At 41.8% G+C, this 20,579-nt stretch overlaps 1 long non-coding RNA gene across 1 annotated transcript in view; it reads right to left on the bottom strand.

Moving 5' to 3' along the window:
- Positions 1 to 19,974, bottom strand: part of LOC125466434 (uncharacterized) — a 69,714-nt gene extending 49,740 nt beyond the window's left edge. The window contains exons 1-2 of the long non-coding RNA XR_007250451.1: positions 19,859 to 19,974; positions 17,294 to 17,489 (exon numbers count right to left, since the gene is read on the bottom strand). This is a non-coding gene — a long non-coding RNA (uncharacterized LOC125466434). The remainder of the gene's footprint in view (positions 1 to 17,293; positions 17,490 to 19,858) is intronic.
- Positions 19,975 to 20,579: the final 605 nt, after the last annotated feature.

Genomic DNA, 20,579 nt, shown 5'->3' with positions numbered 1-20,579 from the left:
TAACCGCATTCATAATTTTTTAAAAAATCTGCAGAATATGGGTGTTAGTCAGTGTTGCTGACAATGCAAAAGACTCTAGGTGTTCTACCAGCGAGTATAGCTAAGATCTTGAGTGTTCTAATAATGAACATAGCTCAGAACTTATGTGGTAACATGTATTACAACACAAAATACCGAGAGATAAAACAGGCTGACTTTTCACTTCCTCCAGTTTTACATTTTAGCACAAATCAAAATCTACTCCCTTGGTTTCCTCCCCCAACAGATCTCTTACAGCATTCACAGTTCCTCAAATGATTCCAATATTTTTGCCTCCGCTTTCCTATATAGAAGTCCACTCCAAGAGTTTACTGTGCTTTAGTAGACACATGCTTTTGATTATTGAATCCTGCTTTGTTTCTATGGGTTTTTTTTTTCATTGTGTGGGTGAGAGCGCCACAAAATTTTGACTACTCAGGAATATTCCCTCTCAGGGAGAGGGAACATCTGAAAGGCCAGACACCCGAGTACAGCTTTTGTGTTCCTTCCAGCAGCTGTCTAATGGAGGTCTGGGAGAAAGACCTAAACCATACTCTCAGACAGGGGCAATTTTTGGGGTGAAGCGATTCTGTCTTGAAGAGGTAGAAGGAATAAATTATTTTTAAAGGATTTAAATAGCTTAAAAAATTAAAAATCTAAAACATTTTTAGATATTTTACAAATCTAAAACATAGGCAAAAATCCAGTGAACTGGTGCAACGGTGAAGATGAAATTATTTTTATGTGAGACAATGTTTGGCTTTTTTTTTATCTTTCCAAGTCGCAATGCCTTGGAGCCCTTGTTCAGCAGTTTGTGGCTCTCTGCTACATTGCAACTATAAGCAAAACTTGTCAAACCATTGCTTAGAGGAATAATCAACAATAGAGTGGGCTGCGAGATTCATGCCAAAGCACTGGATACATTTAGGAAACAATTAAATGTTGTAATGGGAAGATGAGAGAATTACTATTCTGGAAAGATGCGATCAGCTGCACTCAAAGCACTGAACAGCACAGAAAGAGGCTTTTACTATGTGTGAAACGTCTATGAATTCAGTTCCCCATTTTCTCCGTTGTTCACACAATAACAACTTAAAACGTTTATAGTTTCTCCTCTTGAGCCTTATTATATTTACTCCTTTTGAAACTGCCTCTGGGAGGACATCCTGGCTTAGAAATTCATTGCTGTGTCAGCATCTAAGACAGCAGCTAGGTCTCTCTGCACATTAAACCTCTTTACTGTGACTTATAAATTCATCTTCCACAATCACACCATGCCTGGTCCTGTTCCCACTACCTGTGAGCTGATCTACTTTAGGCTGCTCCCAAAGGCCACCATGAAAGTATGTAATTATAAATTGCGAGTTCCAATAACCTACTGAAATGTCTTAATTAGCCTTTTCATGACTGCTGGTGAGGTCACTTGCTTACTGTCCTTATGAAGCTCACCTGGGCTTGGAAAGCTGGTGGCAAACTGGCATATATTGTCACCATCTTTATTGATTACCCAGTTCCATTCCGACCCAATTCAGTCGACAAAAATAGTCATGGCCATCTATATAAGCGATGCTTGTGGCTGGGAGTCACCCAGGGTCTGGAACCAATAAATTATGTCACCCAGGGTCTGAGGGACATGCTCATCATAACAACGGCCAGAACAGAAGACTTGCATTATTTAAAATTGAATACTTCTGCCAAGTGAGTGGTCAAAGCATTATGAAACTGGCTCTGTCTGATATTGTAGGGCAGTTGAACCGAGGACTTCAAAAGCACGTTCTTAAAAAAGAAAAAAATAAATATTACCCTCATTTATACAAGGGCAGTATGGTGGCTCAGTGGTTAGCACAGCTGCCTCACAACGCCAGGGACCTGAGTTCAATTCCACTCTCAGTGACTGTCTTACTGTGTGTCTGGGTGGGCTTCCTCCAGGTGCTCCGGTTTCCTCCCACAGTCCAAAGATATGCGGATTGGGTGGACTGGTCATGCTAAATTGCCCATAGTATCCAGGGATGTGTAGGTTAGGTGGATTAGCCACGGGATATGTAGGGTTACAGGGATAAGGTTGAGGGGGTGTTGGTGAGTCTGGCTATGATGCTCTTCATAGGGTTGGTATGGACTTGTTGGGCTGAATGGCCTATTTCCACACTGTAGGGATTCTATGAAATGATTGGTGAAATCATTGTTGAAATACAATGCAAGTCAGTTTCTTTGAGGTGTTTGGACCCCTCAATTTCAAGATGTTCCCTCTCCTATGTAGTTGAACACAGTGCAAAATTGATATTTAATATTCTACCAAAGACAATTTTCACGCATCTTTAAACCGTTCTGTCAAAGAATTTAATTTTAACGCCTCTCTTTAAGATGCCAGCTCATTAGTTCTGCATTTTCCTCATTTTCATTTTTACCTAAGACTTTCAGTAATTCTCAACAAACTTTGCATGTCACCGAATTTCACCATCGAGTTTTCTTCCTCAACAGTCTCTGTTCACATTCTTACATTGTTCAGGCTTTTGCAAAGTTTTCACCCAGCCCAATGGAAATACTTAAATTGAAGTTGTCGACAGATTTCTAATGTTCTTTCAGGATATGTGAGTGTGGCGAGCAAGGCCAGAAATTGTTTCCTGTCTGTGTTTGTCCTTGAACTGAACAGCTTGCTTGGCCATTTCAGAGGGCAGTTAAGAGTCAAGCACATCACTGAGAAATTCTGCAGCCATGTAGGCCAGACCAGGTAAGGATGGCAGCTTTCCTTCCCTAAAAAACATTAGTGAAATCGATTGATTTTTACAACCGTTGATGATAATTTCATGATCATCATTACTGAAACTTGTTTTCAATTCCAGTTTTATTAATTGAAATTAAATTCCATCAGCTGCCTTGAATTAGTTTACACCCCCAAACCTAAAGCAATAGACTAGATCTCTGGATGACTAATCCAATGATGCTACCACTACATCATCAGATTTTCATAAGACAGGCCAAATACAGCAGGTCAAGACTTGTTGGAAGATGGAGCTTGACTGAAATCTCTGACCTTATCACTTCATCTGTTACATTCATCTCAAAGTACTGATTTAGAATTTCTTTTGTCAGCTCGCTGCTTCAATTTGTTTCTTCAGCTTTATATTGTACCCTTAGTTAATGTAAAGCAGATGATAGATACAATAGAGTCAAGCGTTTGTCACAACTCTGCTTTAAAACTGTTTCTGAAACTTTGGAAATCTGCCTGGAAGGAAATCAGAAATCTTTTCTCCTCCATTACTAGTTCTACATTGGAATATGAACAGAAGCATTTGTCTATGAATGGTACATTAAAAGTTGACTTGCACTGGCGAAAGAACGGAAGGAAATTAGCCTCACTGACACGGTCTATTACTTTTTGGTGGAAATAATAAATCTGAAAGATGCGTGATCTGCTGACGACAGTGTGATTGTTTCTGGAGAGGGACTGAGTTGGAAATGACTTGGCTTCAGTGATACTGCTGACAGAAACATTGATTTCAGTGATTAGCTTTCACTTTTGAAAGCGTGGAACTAAAACCTGTACCAGCCACTGACATTTTCTTTAGGATTACACAGCCTGTCTTCCTTTTAAAATCAAAACACAATTTTTAAAAGTGTGTTTCAAATAGAAATATACAACTGCTAACACTGTAAACAGAGAGTATGTGACAGGGAGTAAAATATGCAGGATCTTTTGAAAAATAAGCGTGAAATTCATAAGAAATCATGTAAAACTTCAGTTAACCCATTTCTTACCAGTTTGTTTATTTCTAGTAATTTTGAGCGGGAGGTTTGGAGAAATGGAAATCTGAATGAGTTTCCATTGATTGAATTTCAATTAAAGACTGGCACATACTTGGAACAATTCAACATTGATCAGTGAGTAAGTGAACACATCTCGTATTTACCATGAGTGAGCAAACCAATCTTCCAATCATGTTCGACCAAGTGGACTTTCCGTACATTTCAGCATGACCTTGTGAAATGGTCCGGCACGTATGAATAAATGTGAAGCAGTCTTGTATCTGTGCATGAACAAGTGGATCATTCGTGTATGTAGACCAGTCTTGCATTAGTGCATGAATGGCCTGCAAGAGGCAATAGAGACAGCAAGCTATAACCACAAAAGAAAAGCAGTAGACAAAGAGTTGATCTGGTAATTGGCTATTTAAGGTGTATGTTTATATGCTTTTCATTCATTAATTGTATTCTTAACACAGCTAGGTCTTGATGTGACTACATACTAACAAAACCCTGCATTCTTCCATGCACAATTTCAACTGATTTTAAATTATATTTTGACTTCTCAGTTTATATTATGAGAAAGGAAATGAAGAGAATTTCAGACAGTAATTAAAAAGCTGGAGACTAAATTTGCAAATACGTTTATGTTTCTTCTATCAGACAATGTGGGAGGTTGTCCATCAAAACATATCAGGCCTGTTCCTAGTTATTTTATCCAAATTCCATTCTGTGGTACTGTAGGTGTGGGGGCGGTGGGGCAGGGGGAGGGGGGGGCGCGAGTTCAGGAGTATCAGTCTAGAGTAGGCATTTCACAGGACTCAACAACTTCTTCTAAATCATTTTTTTAAAAATCCCCATTTACTGACAGCAGCGTAATATCCTTCACCAAGCACTTTGCTTAACCCTTCACATCAACCTGCTCCAAATGAGTTCAGTGCAGAATTCAGCAAAAGTAGGCCTTATTTTTCTTCTGTTTTATAAGGTTTAATGGAAGTCAATATGAGGGAAACTTGTGAATTACTAGTAGAAAGCCCTATAGGTTCTAACAGTGTTTAATGCAGGCCTAGAGATTTGTATCAATTCTGGATCAGATTAATATTTGCAGCAAACCCCTGTTTAAGTTGCCCTGGTTTAGGACATTCTTTAATATTAGTCAGCTAATGGAGCCCATCTCAGCATTTGATATTAAACATCATGGGGAGATGGTGCTGTAGTGTTTTAGGGAGATGGTTTCAAATCCCATCATGACAAATAGTGAAATTTGAATTCATAAGAATCTGGAATTTAAAAATTAATCTACTGCTGACCACGTAATCATTGTTGATTGCTGTAAATACCCATGTAGTTCACTAATGGCCATTAGGAAAGGAAATCTGCTATCCTTGTCTCATTGCGTATATATGCGACACCAGATCCACAGCAGTGTTGTTAACTCTTAAATGGCCTAGCAAGCCACTCAGTTCAGGGAGAATTAAAGGTGGGAAATAAATTCTTGCCCTTTAGTGATGCATGTATTCCATGAACAATTGAAAAAGAAGTTTTGTTTTAACGTTGTTTCAGGCCAAGGCTGTCTTCCAGCTGTGTCACCTGACTGACGCTATTATAAAGCAGCCTTTGACATTCACTGACCCTCCTTCTTATTGCTGATTCTCCAGTTCATAGCCTCTGCCCTCCATCTGATTGTCTCTCTAGCTTGTAGTTTGTCTCATAGAAGTTTAAACTGCTTTTGTTGACTCTCACCACTGATCTCCAGAATTGTCACTCACAACAAAGTTTCCAGAGAGGTAAACAGTAATCCAGATAAGCACAGAATGAGAATTTTAGGGAGAAGAAGAGTCCATGATAACTGAAAGGGTTAGGGAGTAGGAGAGTCTGTAAACTGGACTATTGATGGTGAGAGGGAGGGTCAAGGACTGAGACATCAGGAGCAAAACATGTAGAGAGCAGAATCAGCAGTGAATGGGAAGTTGAAAGATAAATTAAAATTATTAAAATAAAAGTTATTTCAAAATCTTTTCATTCACTAACATAGAAATTTAATAATGTAGACTGTTCAACTTTCAGTTGTTATGATCCCAGATGATGTTATTATTGAACAAGTCAGATTTCAGGCTGAAATCTGGCTTGATAGATCATGTGGGTTTTTTGGTTTTAATGAGGTCATTTTTACTGAAACATAAGTACATAAAGCTGCAAATGTGGTCTTAACAATAAAACAGAAGTTTATTGATAGAATTAGCAATATAAAGCAATAGAAGTCAAGTTAAAATAGAATAAACAGGATGATTTACTTATAACGCACCTTTTAAACATTTCAAAACACATCACACAATATAATCCCATTAATCCCATAGTATTCAAACATCTATGTTTGAGACTGAATTTCTCTTTCTTAATTTTTCATTCCGCTGAGCGTAGACTTTCTCAGCGTCATTCAAATCCTTCAAGATTTTAGCCAAATACTTCTGGCCTGGAACATTAAAATTAGACTCCTTACTCCAAGGTAATCGCTTTCTTAACAGTTCTAAATTTTCTTCTTTCTCAGGAGCAATTGTTTGACGCATCCAGCTTTAGCTAAACTGAAACCCAGAAGATTTTTTTTTCAAGCTATAGATACTTCCACTAATCAAAATTATATCATTTCCAGAACCTTCTAACTGAAAACAACATTGTTTACTTAGTTCACCCATTAAAATTTCTCTCAATATAGACAAATTCCTATTAGCCTCCAAGAACTATTTTTCTCATTGCGGTATTTTTAATGAAATCATCATAGCTTCAGAAATACTCAACTATGGAACCCCTTCTCACGCAGAGAAAACATACCACTATTTCGAATGTAAATTTGAACAAAATTATATTTCAATTTAAATAAATCATACATGTTATATCACAGAGGGTATAATGACTTAGGTCTCCACTCTAATCTGTCATGGACACTAAGGAGGAAACAAATCTTTCGGGAAGACTGGCGTGCAATGAAGAATGAATATTTACTTTGCACTTTACATAGAAGGTGGTGTGATGCATGCACAAGTGAGACAGAGAAAGAGAGCAAGAGAGAAAAATATTGTCGGAGAATATCCACAAAAGGTGGCTTGAAAATAAGACAGATAAATAAAGCTATGAATGTGGTTCTTTTCTAACCTGGTTGAAAAACCAAGGCCCACAGTGTGTGATTAACACCAGGTTAGAAATGTACACAAACAGAACAAATATCTATCAAGATAACTCAAAAAATGCCAAGCTGAATAACCAAAATGTATTTGGTCAATGGACTTCTTTTCAAATAGATTAATACTCTCGGTTCCATCTAAATTATAAAGCCACAAAAGGAAATAAAGGCTGGCTGTTACTTGTAGTTTGTGACTGGCTACTGGTATGGCTGCCCCATTATTCATAGATTTTTTCAGTATGTATATAAGCCATTCAACCCATTATTGCCTGAGCTAACATTTTGAAAGAAGTGACCAATTAGTTCCACTCTCATGTCACACATAATGCTCATCTATGACAGCACAATGTGTAAAGAGTACTTGGATTTGAAAAAAAACTTACCTATAGAGATCAGTGAGATAGTTGTGCCTGCATCTTACTGTAGAATCTATCTAGCTTTGCACCCTCCCTTCATAGATGAGACAGCCAGAAAGCACTGCACTGCATATGTGGCACTGTATATGTAGCTATACTCCACTCCTGGCTTACATTTCACAATATTTTGCAGAACCCTTGAATATCTTTGTAGACAAAGACTATCACAGAGTTCCACAGACTCTAATTTGAGAAACACTGATATGGATGATAGCACACATGAGGTTTAAATGCCTGGAAGTTGCAGTTTGTTCTAGCTGTGCACAGTTCCTAGAGTTCGGATGTGATAATAAACCTTCCTTCACAAAGACCTGGCAGAATCAATCTCTGCACTGTGCATCTCCTCAGGATGAGATTTTAATACATTGGCATGCAGTTTCATTTGTTAATTAAAAACAATGTATTATAACAGGGCAGGGGACAAATATAGAAGAAAATTGAAGCTTGGATGGCAAACTAATGAGAGAAAGGAGTTCTATTCAGAAGGAGAGATAATGGGAACTGCAGATGCTGGAGAATTCCAAGATAATAAAATGTGAGGCTGGATGAACACAGCAGGCCCAGCAACATCTCAGGAGCACAAAAGCTGACGTTTCGGGCCTAGACCCTTCATCAGAGAGGGGGATGGGGAGAGGGAACTGAAATAAATAGGGAGAGAGGGGGAGGCGGACCGAAGATGGAGAGAAAAGAAGATAGGTGGAGAGAATATAGGTGGGGAGGTAGGGAGAGGATAGGTCAGTCCAGGGAAGACGGACAGGTCAAGGAGGTGGGATGAGGTTAGTAGATAGATGGGGGTGCGGCTTGGGGTGGGAGAAAGGGATGGGTGAGAGGAAGAACCGGTTAGGGAGGCAGAGACAGGTTGGACTGGTTTTGGGATGCAGTGGGTGGGGGCGAAGAGCTGGGCTGGTTGTGTGGTGCAGTGGGGGGAGGGGACGAACTGGGCTGGTTTAGGGATGCAGTTGGGGAAGGGGACATCTTGAAACTGGTGAAGTCCACATTGATACCATTAGGCTGCAGGGTTCCCAAGCGGAATATGAGTTGCTGTTCCTGCAACCTTCAGGTGGCATCATTGTGGCACTGCAGGAGGCCCATGATGGACATGTCATCTAAAGAATGGGAGGGGAAGTGGAAATGGTTTGCGACTGGGAGGTGCAGTTGTTTGTTGCGAACTGAGCGGAGGTGTTCTGCAAAGCGGTCTCCAAGCCTCCGCTTGGTTTCCCCAATGTAGAGGAAGCCACACCGGGTACAGTGGATGCAGTATACCACATTGGCAGATGTGCAGGTGAACCTCTGCTTAATGTGGAATGTCATCTTGGGGCCTGGGATAGGGGTGAGGGAGGAGGTGTGGGGGCAAGTGTAGCATTTCCTGCGGTAGCAGGGGAAGGTGCCGGGTGTGGTGGTGTTGGAGGCCCTGGTCGAACCATCGTCTCAGCCTGCTCCTGTCCCACCGAACTCATCTCCACCTATCTGGACTCCAGTTTCTCCCCTTTGGTCCAGGAACTTCCCACCTACGTCCGTGACACCACCCACGCCCTCCACCTCCTCCTGGACTTCCAATTCCCTTGCCCCCAACACCTCATCTTCACCATGGACATCCAGTCCCTACACACCTGCATTCCGCATGCATCCCTGGCCCCCAACACCTCATCTTCACCATGGACATCCAGTCCCTATACACCTGCATTCTGCATGCAGATGGCCTCAAGGCCCTCCGCTTCTTCCTGTCCCGCAGTCCCGACCAATCCCCCTCCACCGACACCCTCATCCACCTAGCTGAACTCGTCCTCACCCTCAACAACTTCTCTTTTGACTCCTCCCACTTCCTTCAGACTAAAGGGGTGGCCATGGGCACCCGCATGGGCCCCAGCTATGCCTGCCTCTTTGTAGGTTACGTGGAACAGTCCCTCTTCCGCACCTACACAGGCCCCAAACCCCACCTCTTCCTCCGTTACATTGATGACTGTACCGGCGCCGCCTCTTGCTCCCCAGAGGAGCTCCAACAGTTCATCCACTTCACCAACACCTTCCACCCCAACCTTCAGTTCACCTGGGCCATCTCCAGCACATCCCTCACCTTCCTGGACCTCTTAGTCTCCATCTCAGGCAACCAGCTTGTAACTGATGTCCATTTCAAGCCCACTGACTCCCACAGCGACCTAGAATACACCTCCTCCCACCCACCCTCCTGCAAAAATTCCATCCCCTATTCCCAATTCCTCCGCCTCCGCCGCATCTGCTCCCACGATAAGACATTCTACTCCCGCACATCCCAGATGTCCAAGTTCTTTAAGGACCGCAACTTTCCCCCCACAGTAATCGAGAACGCCCTTGACCGCGTCTCCCGTATTTCCCGCAACACATCCCTCACACCCCGCCCCCACCACAACCGCCCAAAGAGGATCCCCCTCGTTCTCACACACCACCCTACCAACCTCCGGATACAACGCATCATCCACCGACACTTCCGCCATTTACAATCCGACCCCACCACCCAAGACATTTTTCCATCCCCACCCCTGTCTGCTTTCCGGAGAGACCACGCTCTCCGTGACTCCCTTGTTCGCTCCACACTGCCCTCCAACCCCACCACACCCGGCACCTTCCCCTGCAACCGCAGGAAATGCTACACTTGCCCCCACACCTCCTCCCTCACCCCTATCCCAGGCCCCAAGATGACATTCCACATTAAGCAGAGGTTCACCTGCACATCTGCCAAGGTGGTATACTGCATCCACTATACCCGGTGTGGCTTCCTCTACATTGGGGAAACCAAGCGGAGGCTTGGAGACCGCTTTGCAGAACACCTCCGCTCAGTTCGCAACAAACAACTGCACCTCCCAGTCGCAAACCATTTCCACTCCCCCTCCCATTCTTTAGATGACATGTCCATCATGGGCCTCCTGCAGTGCCACAATGACGCCACCCGAAGGTTGCAGGAACAGCAACTCATATTCCGCCTGGGAACCCTGCAGCCTAATGGTATCAATGTGGACTTCACCAGTTTCAAGATCTCCCCTTCCCCAACTGCATCCCTCAACCAGCCCAGTTCGTCCCCTCCCCCCACTGCACCACACAACCAGCCCAGCTCTTCGCCCCCCACCCACTGCATCCCAAAACCAGTCCAACCTGTCTCTGCCTCCCTAACCAGTTCTTCCTCTCACCAATCCCTTTCTCCCACCCCAAGCCACACCCCCATCTACCTACTAACCTCATCCCACCTCCTTGACCTGTCCGTCTTCCCTGGACTGACCTTTCCCCTCCCTACCTCCCCACCTATACTCTCTCCACCTATCTTCTTTACTCTCCATCTTCGGTCCGCCTCCCCCTCTCTCCCTATTTATTCCAGTTCCCTCTCCCCATCCCCCTCTCTGATGAAGGGTCTAGGCCCGAAACGTCAGCTTTTGTGCTCCTGAGATACTGCTTGGCCTGCTGTGTTCATCCAGCCTCACATTTTATTATCTATTCAGAAGGATTCAGCTTCTAGGCACAGTAAAAATAAATGTCTTGTATTTATATATTTTATGAACTCAAAATGTCTAAAACTACATGGAAACTGTAAACGCACATCCTCACATTTTTCTCAATCTTGCAGCAATATCTATGGTAATTAACAGTAAAGTTTTAATTCTAATTTGATCAACAAAATTGAGTTAGCCCTTTAAGGTGTAATAATTCAGCCAAGTTATTTCCAGAAAGGTATAAAGCTGTGATATGTATTTTTTCCTACTTTTTATACCTACATTATACAAAAAAAAATTCCTTTTTTCCACATTCGGGCAGCTTTCCCATAAAGGGAAATCTTCACACTCTATATGTTGTGCTAAAATCACTATTAAAATGAAACTGAAAGACTTTGTGAATCTATGGGAATAAAGTATTCTGTATTCATTGAGAGAGTTATAAACACTTCCATCTGACTCAATTTACAAAGCACATACATGCCTGCAAATGGTGTGAAAGGAGCACCTCCTGGGTAAACTAGTATTGCCTTAATTTTAGTTGAACTGTTTTCTACAAGAACTGTGTGCCCTCAGTGAGTTCAAAGAGCCTTGTGACATGTAATGTAATTAATGACATGTCAAGTTCTTGAAACGAGATAAAGGCTGGTTGACTCTTCTAATCTGTGACTGGCTACTAGTACAGCTGACCCACTAATCACAGTCTTTCAGTACACGTCTGAGCTATTTGATCCATCCTTGCCAGTGCTAACTATTTATCCACTTTCCCTTTCCTCAGAACCCACAAAAAAGCAAAGCTTGAGAAGCCGTGACACATTACTCAAAGTTTTTGAGGCAGTTAGCACTATGAAACCCCTCTGCCTGGTAAAACCTCCAACACTCCTTCAGTGGAGACACATTTTCAGTCTACCATTCTGCAAAGGGCTTCGTAACTCTCTGTTTTTCTAACAGAACAACAATGTCTCTTTTCTGCCTTCAAGGGATTTTGGACATTATTCTGTATTTTCAACCTCAATGCAACATTTGAAAAACAAATCCATGTGCCTCTGAATCAATGTTAAATCAAACAACTTTGTATGTTATCCTTTGACCTTTTGTTTTACCCTCCTGAGTTATTGGCACAGGCAAGAACAGAGTTGGAGCCTTATTTCAATAGGTCTCAGTCTTGTTTGGCCAGGTGCTGACCTTCCTCAGGCATTGAGACAGATGTTTTGCATTTCTGCCCTCTTTCTGAATGACATCAGGACCGGCAAGAAGCTGGAATACCTACCACCTTTTCTTTCTGTTGGTCCTCAGTAGTTGAGATAGGTGTAGATCACTTGTCAAACTGGCATGGGTTGAATTAGTTTCCTTGTGAGCATTATTATTTCTAGAGTAGTGCCTCAATGCAAGTGGGAGATTGGGCATTTTCTGAGCAATTCCAGGTGCATTGCAGAATTGTAGAAGGCTACAACACAGAAACATTTGGTCCATTGTAATTGTGCTAGCTCTTTCAAGAAGTAATTCAGTTAATCTCATTGTTCAACTTTTTCCCCATATTCCTAAAAATGTTCTCCTTCAAATATTTGTATATTTTCCATGTGAAAGCTAGTATTGTTTCTGAAGCCAATTTCCTATCTGAGCTCCAAATTCTAACCAATTGTTGCTTTAAATGGTTTTGCCTCATGTGACCTCTGATTTTTTTAATGCCAATCATTTTATGCCCTGTGGTGATTCATCCATTGGAAACAGCTGCTCTTGACTTAGCCTATCTAAATATTCCATGACTTTAGAAACATCTTCCAAGCTGTTTTAGCCTCATCTGTTTTAAGGTGAGCAATCCCAGCAAATCCAGTCCATCTATATAGCTGTAATCCTCATCTGATTACTCACTTCTGTAATGGCTCCGGAGTCTTCACCTACAATATTGTGCCCAGATTTGGACAAAATGCTCAAGGTGGGACCAGACTGATGTTTTGTAGAGATTTAGTATCATGGTTGCAGCATGCTTTTTCCATGTATTTTCCAAATATCTTAGTAGAAGTCCCATTTGTAGTTATCAATGGCTCAGTTGTTCTGCTTTTGATTATATGAGCATTTGTTCTTAATGCTCGGGGTGCTTGATTAGATAAGCTTGGATTTGAACTCAGAGAAAAATAGAAAAGATACTGGAAAGAGCTGGAACCAAATTTAAAGCATGGAGTAAACATTTTAAAACAGTTTGAATAAACTCTTTCTTAATTCATTCACAGGCTATGAGCATCCCTGGCTAAGCCAGCGTTAATTGCGGATCCCTAATTGCCCAGAGACCAGTTAAGAGTCAATCACATCACTATGTGTCTGGAGTCAGATGTCGGTTGGAATAGCAGTTTTCCGTCTGAATCGGTCACTAGTGAATCAGAAGATTCAGTGGTTACATTGTCACCATCAGGCAAGCTCTCTATTGCAGATTTTTTCTTGAATTAAAATTTCACCAGCTGCAATGGTGAGATTTGAAACCACATCCACAGAATATTGACCTGGGTTCTACAAGACTAGTCCAGGGACATTATCACTCACCACCAGCTCTCCCAAGGTTTGCCTACATAGAAATTAGTATCATCTCTTTATTGCTTAAGATGTATGAAGTATCCTGAGGCCCAACTCCTCTCCTGCATTATAATGCAGGACATTATAGGACATGTGGGCTTTCAGACTCCAATTTTTGGTCTAGACCTACATTTCTTATAAAATATTAAAGCTGTCTGTTGCACATCTTTCCCCTGCCCTAGAATATAATTCACAGGTGAAACCAAAGGTGCATTTAGAATTCATTTCCCACAGTTAAAATTCAAGCAACAGATTTTTTGGCAATGGTAAGTTCATTCAGGTGAAAGACTTACTTGCCAAACAGTGAGTAACTTGCAAAATATTTTTCCAGCCCTAAGATATCAAGTCATTACAATTTGCAAGATTTGAAATAGCTTGTCTGCTTCCAATCTGCATTTTTTTATATTTGCTAATGTTTATTTCAGTGGAAATCTTGCTTTCATGAACAGAGAGTTGATATGATAGCCATAAACAAAAACAAATCAGGTTTCTGCATGAAATCTTGCCTTTATTGCATTGTGCCTACATTTCCCATTTTGAAGGTGTGTAAATGGACCATAGGCATCTCTCTCGGTTTCAGAGAGATAAATGGTGACAACTTGAGAGGTACCATGCATGGCTGACTAGGAAGTCTCCACTTTGATGGTAAATTTAGCCTAATATTCAAAAATGAATTCAAGGTAGGTCTAAAATGGTAAGCCAATCCTATCCTGATGTCTTGCTCTTTGATACATACAATGATGTAATCTTCAAGGAAAAGCAGGTGTGGGGGATGAAGTCTGAAAAATTCCTTTCAAAGTCCCTTACTGAACAGATTGATTCCAGTAGACCACAATGCCCCGATAAGATGTTCCATTCCGGATTCTTATACAAAGGTTTTCTTTTTATTCACTCGTAGGATATGGGTTGTGGGCATTGCCAGCATTTATTGCCTGTTTTTATTTGCTCCTGAGAAGATGGTGGTGGTGAGCTGCCTTCTTGAACCACTACGGTCTATGTTATGTAGGTTGACCCATATTGCATTTAGTGAGGGAATTCCAGAATTTTGACCCAGTGACAGTGAAGGAACGGGAATAGATTTACAAATTAGGATGGCGAGTGTTTTGGAGGGGAGTGTGCCAGTGGGTTTGTTCCTACGCATCTGCAGATCTTGTTCTTCTAGATGGAAGCGTTTGTGAGCTTGGAAGGTGCTGTCTAAGGATCTTTAGTGAATTTCTACAGTACATCTTAGAAATAGTACACACTGCTGCTACTGAGCATCGGTGGGTGGAGTGGATGTTTGTGGATGTAACGTTAATGAAGTGGGCTACTTTGTCCCAGAGGGTGTTGAGCTTCATTAGTGTTTTCAGAGCTACACTCAAGATGGCGGCAGTGGAGTAGACAGCATCCGGGCTCCAATGCCTGGGGCTCATTCACTCCATCCGCTTTTCTGCTTTTGCTCATTTTTTTTTACTTTCTGGGGAGAGCATGGTTGTGGTGGCATTGGCGGCGATGGCATCAATAAAGAAGGCCAAAGGCAGTAGGAAGGTGACTTCATCAGTGTCCAGAGCAGGACAACGGCAGGTGAGCCCAGAGCGGGGCTCTGGCAGATGATGGCAAGATGGCTGTCCAGCCTGGTGCGAGACTCTGGCAGAGGCATTGAGAATGCAGCTGGCAGAGGGGCAAGTATGGGACCCAGTATCAGCTGCTACATATTTGGAGGCAACATCGGCAAGGTGAGCCCCATGGCGGAAGATGGTGCCTGAGGAGCGGCAAGTTCTAACGGTCATTGGTTGCGTCCAGCGCTGGCAGTGGAGAAGTGTTGGCAGAAGGGTTACACATCTGTCTTTAAACTTCTTTTTATTCTTAAACTATTCAAAATGGCACCAGAATCATGGGACAGTGGAAGCTTTTCACTGCATTTTTCTCTGTAAAATTCACTTGACAATAAAATCATTAACCATTCACCATCCAAGAAAATGGTGATTATTCCATTACATTCTGGGCTTGTACTTTGGAGATGGCAGACAGGCTTCAGATGTCAGGAAGTGAGTTATTTGCTGCAGTATTCCTAGCCTCTGGCCTGGTCTTGTAGCCATTGTATTTATATGGTGATCCCAGTTGAGTTTCTGGTCAATCATAAGTCCCAGGATGTTGATAGTGGGGAATCAGCGATAGTAACACCATTGAAAGTCAAGGAGTGGCGGTTAGATTGTCTCTGAGGGTTAGGGTTAGGGTTAATCTCTGCCAGAGTCAGAAAAATGTCCAACACGACCTTAAAGGATCTGAATGAAGTAATGTTCACCACAAGCCCAATCTTTTCTGGAAAAGGAAAGACGTCCGAATATCTAGCCCTATTCTGTCTTGTTATAATTTGAGATTGTGGCCCTACCACCACCATCTCTTCCGCGTCCCAAACCTTCCCACATCTTCAAAACCCATTCATTCAAATAAACTATCGAACAAAACAGTTTAAATTCTTCTTTATTTTATCAACCTTAACTAAATCACACCACACTCCACACTTCCCCAAAAAAACCACTTTACATCAGATTTTTGTGGACGATACAAGAGTTGCAGCACAGGTATGGACAGAAGATATTGTTTCACTTTCAGTACTCCAGTATTCCAAATCAATGGATAACTTTTTGCAGCCTTTTCCCAACATACCTTCTCATAGCCTCTTATCCCAACCTCCACTGAATATGGAATTATAAAACCCAAACAATTGCAATCACTATTGTTATTACCAACACCCAATTAATTTTCCCTGAGAATTTAATCAAAATTAGTCAGCAAAAGAATTTAAACTTCCATATTTTGAATGTCGGGATGTGAAGAATCATTTTACTGGTCCCAGCACATTTGTTATTAATGGGATTTACTGTAGCAGGAAACAGCACCAGAAAAGGCTATATTAAATACAAGTATTCCCTGAGTAAATTTAAAATTGGCTTTGTTTGTCAAGGAAAATAATATAGAATTGGAACATCCCTCAGAGAATGGCATTAAAAATGTCAGGCTAAGACTGTGGGAAAATGCTGAAGTGTTTGTTAAAAAGAAAAACAAAATCCTGGCACTGTGGAATCTGCAGCAATGAGGAGCTGGAAGGTTGCATATGGATGGTTTCCTGGCTGAGCCGTTTTCATAAAAGTGGCATTCCTTGACATCAGGGACAATTGAAAGTATCTCAGAACCAAACCTAACTTCAAAAACCATCCCAAAAAACAGCCAAAAATAGAGGTGCATTCATAAAGACACGGTAGCTTCCCAAAAAATATTTTTGTCGCGAATCTTCAGTCTTAATTATCAACATAAGCATGCAATATGCTTTATATATTACATGAACTAGTGCTCAACTCTGGAGTCTTCCAGAGCAATGGCATCATGCACAGAAATTGTGTATTTAAAGGGGTGCTGTCAATGGCTGCCCATCTGGCAAAGCAATTTACAGGTTGATAAATCGACATTATACAATTGTTGATCACCCTGTTACATCAAATATGTTTGTTAGAGGTTAATCCAAAATGTGTTACCAGACTTTATTGCCAAAATTAATAGTGTAGTGATGTTTTTTATAAGTAAGCAACTTCAAGCTTGATTAGATATACAATTTGATGTCACTATGCTAAAGCTGCAGTCTGAGATATTCTGTTCTACGGGTAACTCTGCAAAAGCTATTCCACTATTTACCTCACCATTGACGTGTTGAAATTGATGTATTTGTGTCATAGACATTAATTAACTTATCAAAGCAAGTTAAGTCTAGTCACTTCAAGCTTAAGTGTCCTTTGAATGAAATCATAATTATTCAGTTCAGACAATCATCCCTTCTGGCACTGAAAATAACTATTAAAATTGTGAAAGCTCACTTCCTTCGACTTTTAGTAATTCAAGGCATTTAAAATGTCCAACTTAAAAATGTTTTCCTTTACCTTTGCACTTTTTTTCAAACTTGCTGAATCCAGTCTTTTCCTCTTATGCTTTCTTCTTAGTCCTTCAGCTGTATTTTTTTGTTCAATTCTTTAATCTGGTTACAGAGAAACACCACTGCTCAGTCCTCAAGTTCACTCAGGTCCCAAGGAGCCTGCCTCAGTTTGTGTCTTCTGTAGCTCAGTGGACAAAATTGTTCTGGGTGAAGAGGCGAATTTAGTTTAGGTTAGATGTAATTAGATGCTCTGCTTTATCAGTGCACTTGTCCATTGTAGAAAATTGTGATATATTGATGTTTCTGCCCTCATCAGAAATTCAGTTGAGCTTGTCTACACTTTTGTAATTGACTGTTCGAGTCTACAAACAGAATGAGACTTTTGCTAAATTTCCCGAGTGGATAACACTGTTCTACTAATTAGAAAATTAGAAAAAAAACTAACAGCAGAAACCAAGAGAAAAGCTCCACACAGTCAGAGATTTCCCACAGTTTGATGCATAAAGTAAGCAGATTTGGTCCCCTTTCTGGTGCACTGATGGTATAAACATTGGTGCTGCCCCATACAAATGGCATTCATTAGCAAAGCCTAACAGCAACAACTTGTACTGCTGTAGCACCTTTAACGTACCAAATTGCCCCAAGATGTTTCGCATTCCAATCAAACCTGGAATTTCCTGCTAGGCCCAGGAGCCAAACATTGGGGAAAATTTCCAAACTCGAGCTCTGCACCACATGAGATGTCGACACATGACAGGATTTTTCAATTAATGGCTAAAGTGTACACTTGCCATCCAAAGTAGAACAACAGATGAAGTGTCAAGGATTAAAGGGTTAATAGAGGACCCTCCAGCAATGGCACTTCTGCAGCACTCCCACCATTGGAAGCAGGGGCTGCAAACTGAGATAGAAAATGCAGAGAGAAGGTGCCTCCATTTTGAGGTGCTCTCTGAATATGCCTTAAAAATTTGTGAATGGAAGGAGGCCGCACCGGTCAGGCTGTCTTCCTGGAGGAGAAACTTAACCACGGGATGGCAACTGGGAGGTGGGAGAGGGGGATGCATCGGGATTGGGCTGTGTAGGGAGGGGATGAGGAGGTATTTGTTAAAAAGCTGAGAGTAGTAGAAAGGATGGAGGTGGCATGTCTCAACCATCCAGACACAAAAGCCCCTGGGCTCACCTGACCAAATCCTCAGTGCCAATGGACTCCACTGTAGGAAGCACCCCGGCTGCAGAAACCTTCCCAAGGCTTCACTGAGAAAGGAGACTACCTTCTGAGGGCACGTAAGTAACACTTCACTATAAAAGTTTTCTCAGATTTGTAGATATATGTTCAAATTTCATCATCAGCTGTGTGAGTGAATGTCAGTCTAGTTGTAATTAGAACATTGAAGGTACTGAGCACGGCACTGCATGAGGTTTGATGATCTTCTGGTACCGCCAAAAGGCACTGAAGTGTTTGATCAGCCATGATCATATTGAATGGTGGGGCAACCTCAACGGGCTGAATGGCCTCCTCCAGTTCCTCTATTCCTATGAAAATGGTGGGTGTGGGGTGGTTGGGAGGAGGTGAGAGAGAGTGTGAGGGGAAATGTTGCAGGCAGTAGTGAGGCTGGTACACCATGAGCTTTGGTGTGAGGTGGGTGCATAGAACATAGAACATTACTGCTCAGAACAGGCCCTTCAGCTCTCGATGTTGCAGTAGCACAGATAGTGATGGTATGTCGTTGCAGACAGAAGACGGTTGCAGTTACCCTTTCGGAGTGAGAAGGTGCTGGGATTTCCTTCAGATGTTACAGAGTACACCGACGCAGGTGGCAATCTGGACCAGGCTGGCAGGGCCTGGTGTCATGGCCTCCACAGGTGGTTCTGGGAGAAAAGGATGTCTCTTCTCTGCACCAATTCATCAACCAGGACTTCCAGGTCCCTGTCCACAAAATATGGTGCCAAGTTCACCTTTTCCAGGGCAAATGTCTCCAGCTATGCAGGGTACGCCCAGACTGTCAGTGCTTGACTAGGTACAAAGTGTCCTTTTAAACATGCCATTGGCACCAGGGATCCCAGAATTTCCTGCAGGTTGCAAGTACTTCCACTAATGGCAAGTGGGAAAATCAATGAGAAGGGTGACATACATTTGTTGTACCTAGTTAATGAGGCTAGTTTGAGACAATCACACAAGAAAACTCCCAGAGAAAACCTCTGTGAAATTCAACAAAAATTACACTCAGCCAGTTTGTGGTCAAATTCAGCTCTCAATCACACCAGTTTACATGATCCAGAGCCTGGTCTGTCAGCTCCCTGATGACATTCTCACGTAACATCCTCTGGAGATAGTTATATTCAATAAAGCCTGTTTAACATTCACTCACAAGAGTATGGATCTCAAATGACTGCAATAAGTGCATCATGGAATAGGCACAGTCCTGGTAGTGAGCAGGTTGGTGGAAAATTATATCATACAATAGCGATATAATGAAACAATAGGCAATAGCATGTTAGACTACGTTTTGCAATAGGCTACAGGTAGGCTGCATGCATCACAACATTCAATATAGATTAAGGTTCAACTTACCAAATTTCAGGGATTTGAGATCCACTTACAGCCAATAGCCTTTGTGAACTTTATTCCTTGAATTTATATCTTCTTTTAATGCCAGTAATCATTGTTGCTGCTGTATTGGCATTTACTTTGCATGCCTTGTGACAGGAAAAGAGGGTTTGTAAGAAAAAGAGATATGCGGTCTCATCATATGACAAAAAGAGATAATTTAACTGAAAATGAGCACACAGCATTTTACCAAGATTCCTGCCTTTCCATATATAATGGAACAAGACTCTAAGGCATGTGTGTAACTTACCATGGAGTCAAATAACAGATTGACATAGCACAGTGTAAGGTTCATGGTGGCTTACGTTCTTATTCACACAGATTAAGTTCTGTGCATCTCCTCCTGGGAGGAGAGTAAGCTGATCAGAGAAAGCCTCCACAACTTGACTCTGGAGAGCTACCTGGTAGGTGGGCCAAAGAGTACAACTAAGTGCCATTTTCCAGGAACTGTCAGTAGCTCCTGGTTTAGTAACAGAGGGAAGCTATGGATTCAAAGGTTAACATGGGAAGTGAGAGAGTGAAAACTATGGGGAAATCATGTGTAAACTTAGAAAAGATTGGATTCTGCTAAATAAAAAATGTTTTTGTTTATAATTGAATTTGTGTGTATTTTAATAAGCTACAAGTGTCTATCAGTGTGCAGAAGAGCTTCGCTCTGATCCACAGAAGTTGATGAGAATACCAG

The sequence above is a fragment of the Stegostoma tigrinum genome, chromosome 31, assembly GCF_030684315.1.
Source record: "Stegostoma tigrinum isolate sSteTig4 chromosome 31, sSteTig4.hap1, whole genome shotgun sequence".
NCBI lineage: Eukaryota > Metazoa > Chordata > Chondrichthyes > Orectolobiformes > Stegostomatidae > Stegostoma > Stegostoma tigrinum.
The sequence above is the reverse complement of the archived record's forward strand: the minus strand, read 5'-3'. Positions and strand labels throughout refer to the sequence as shown.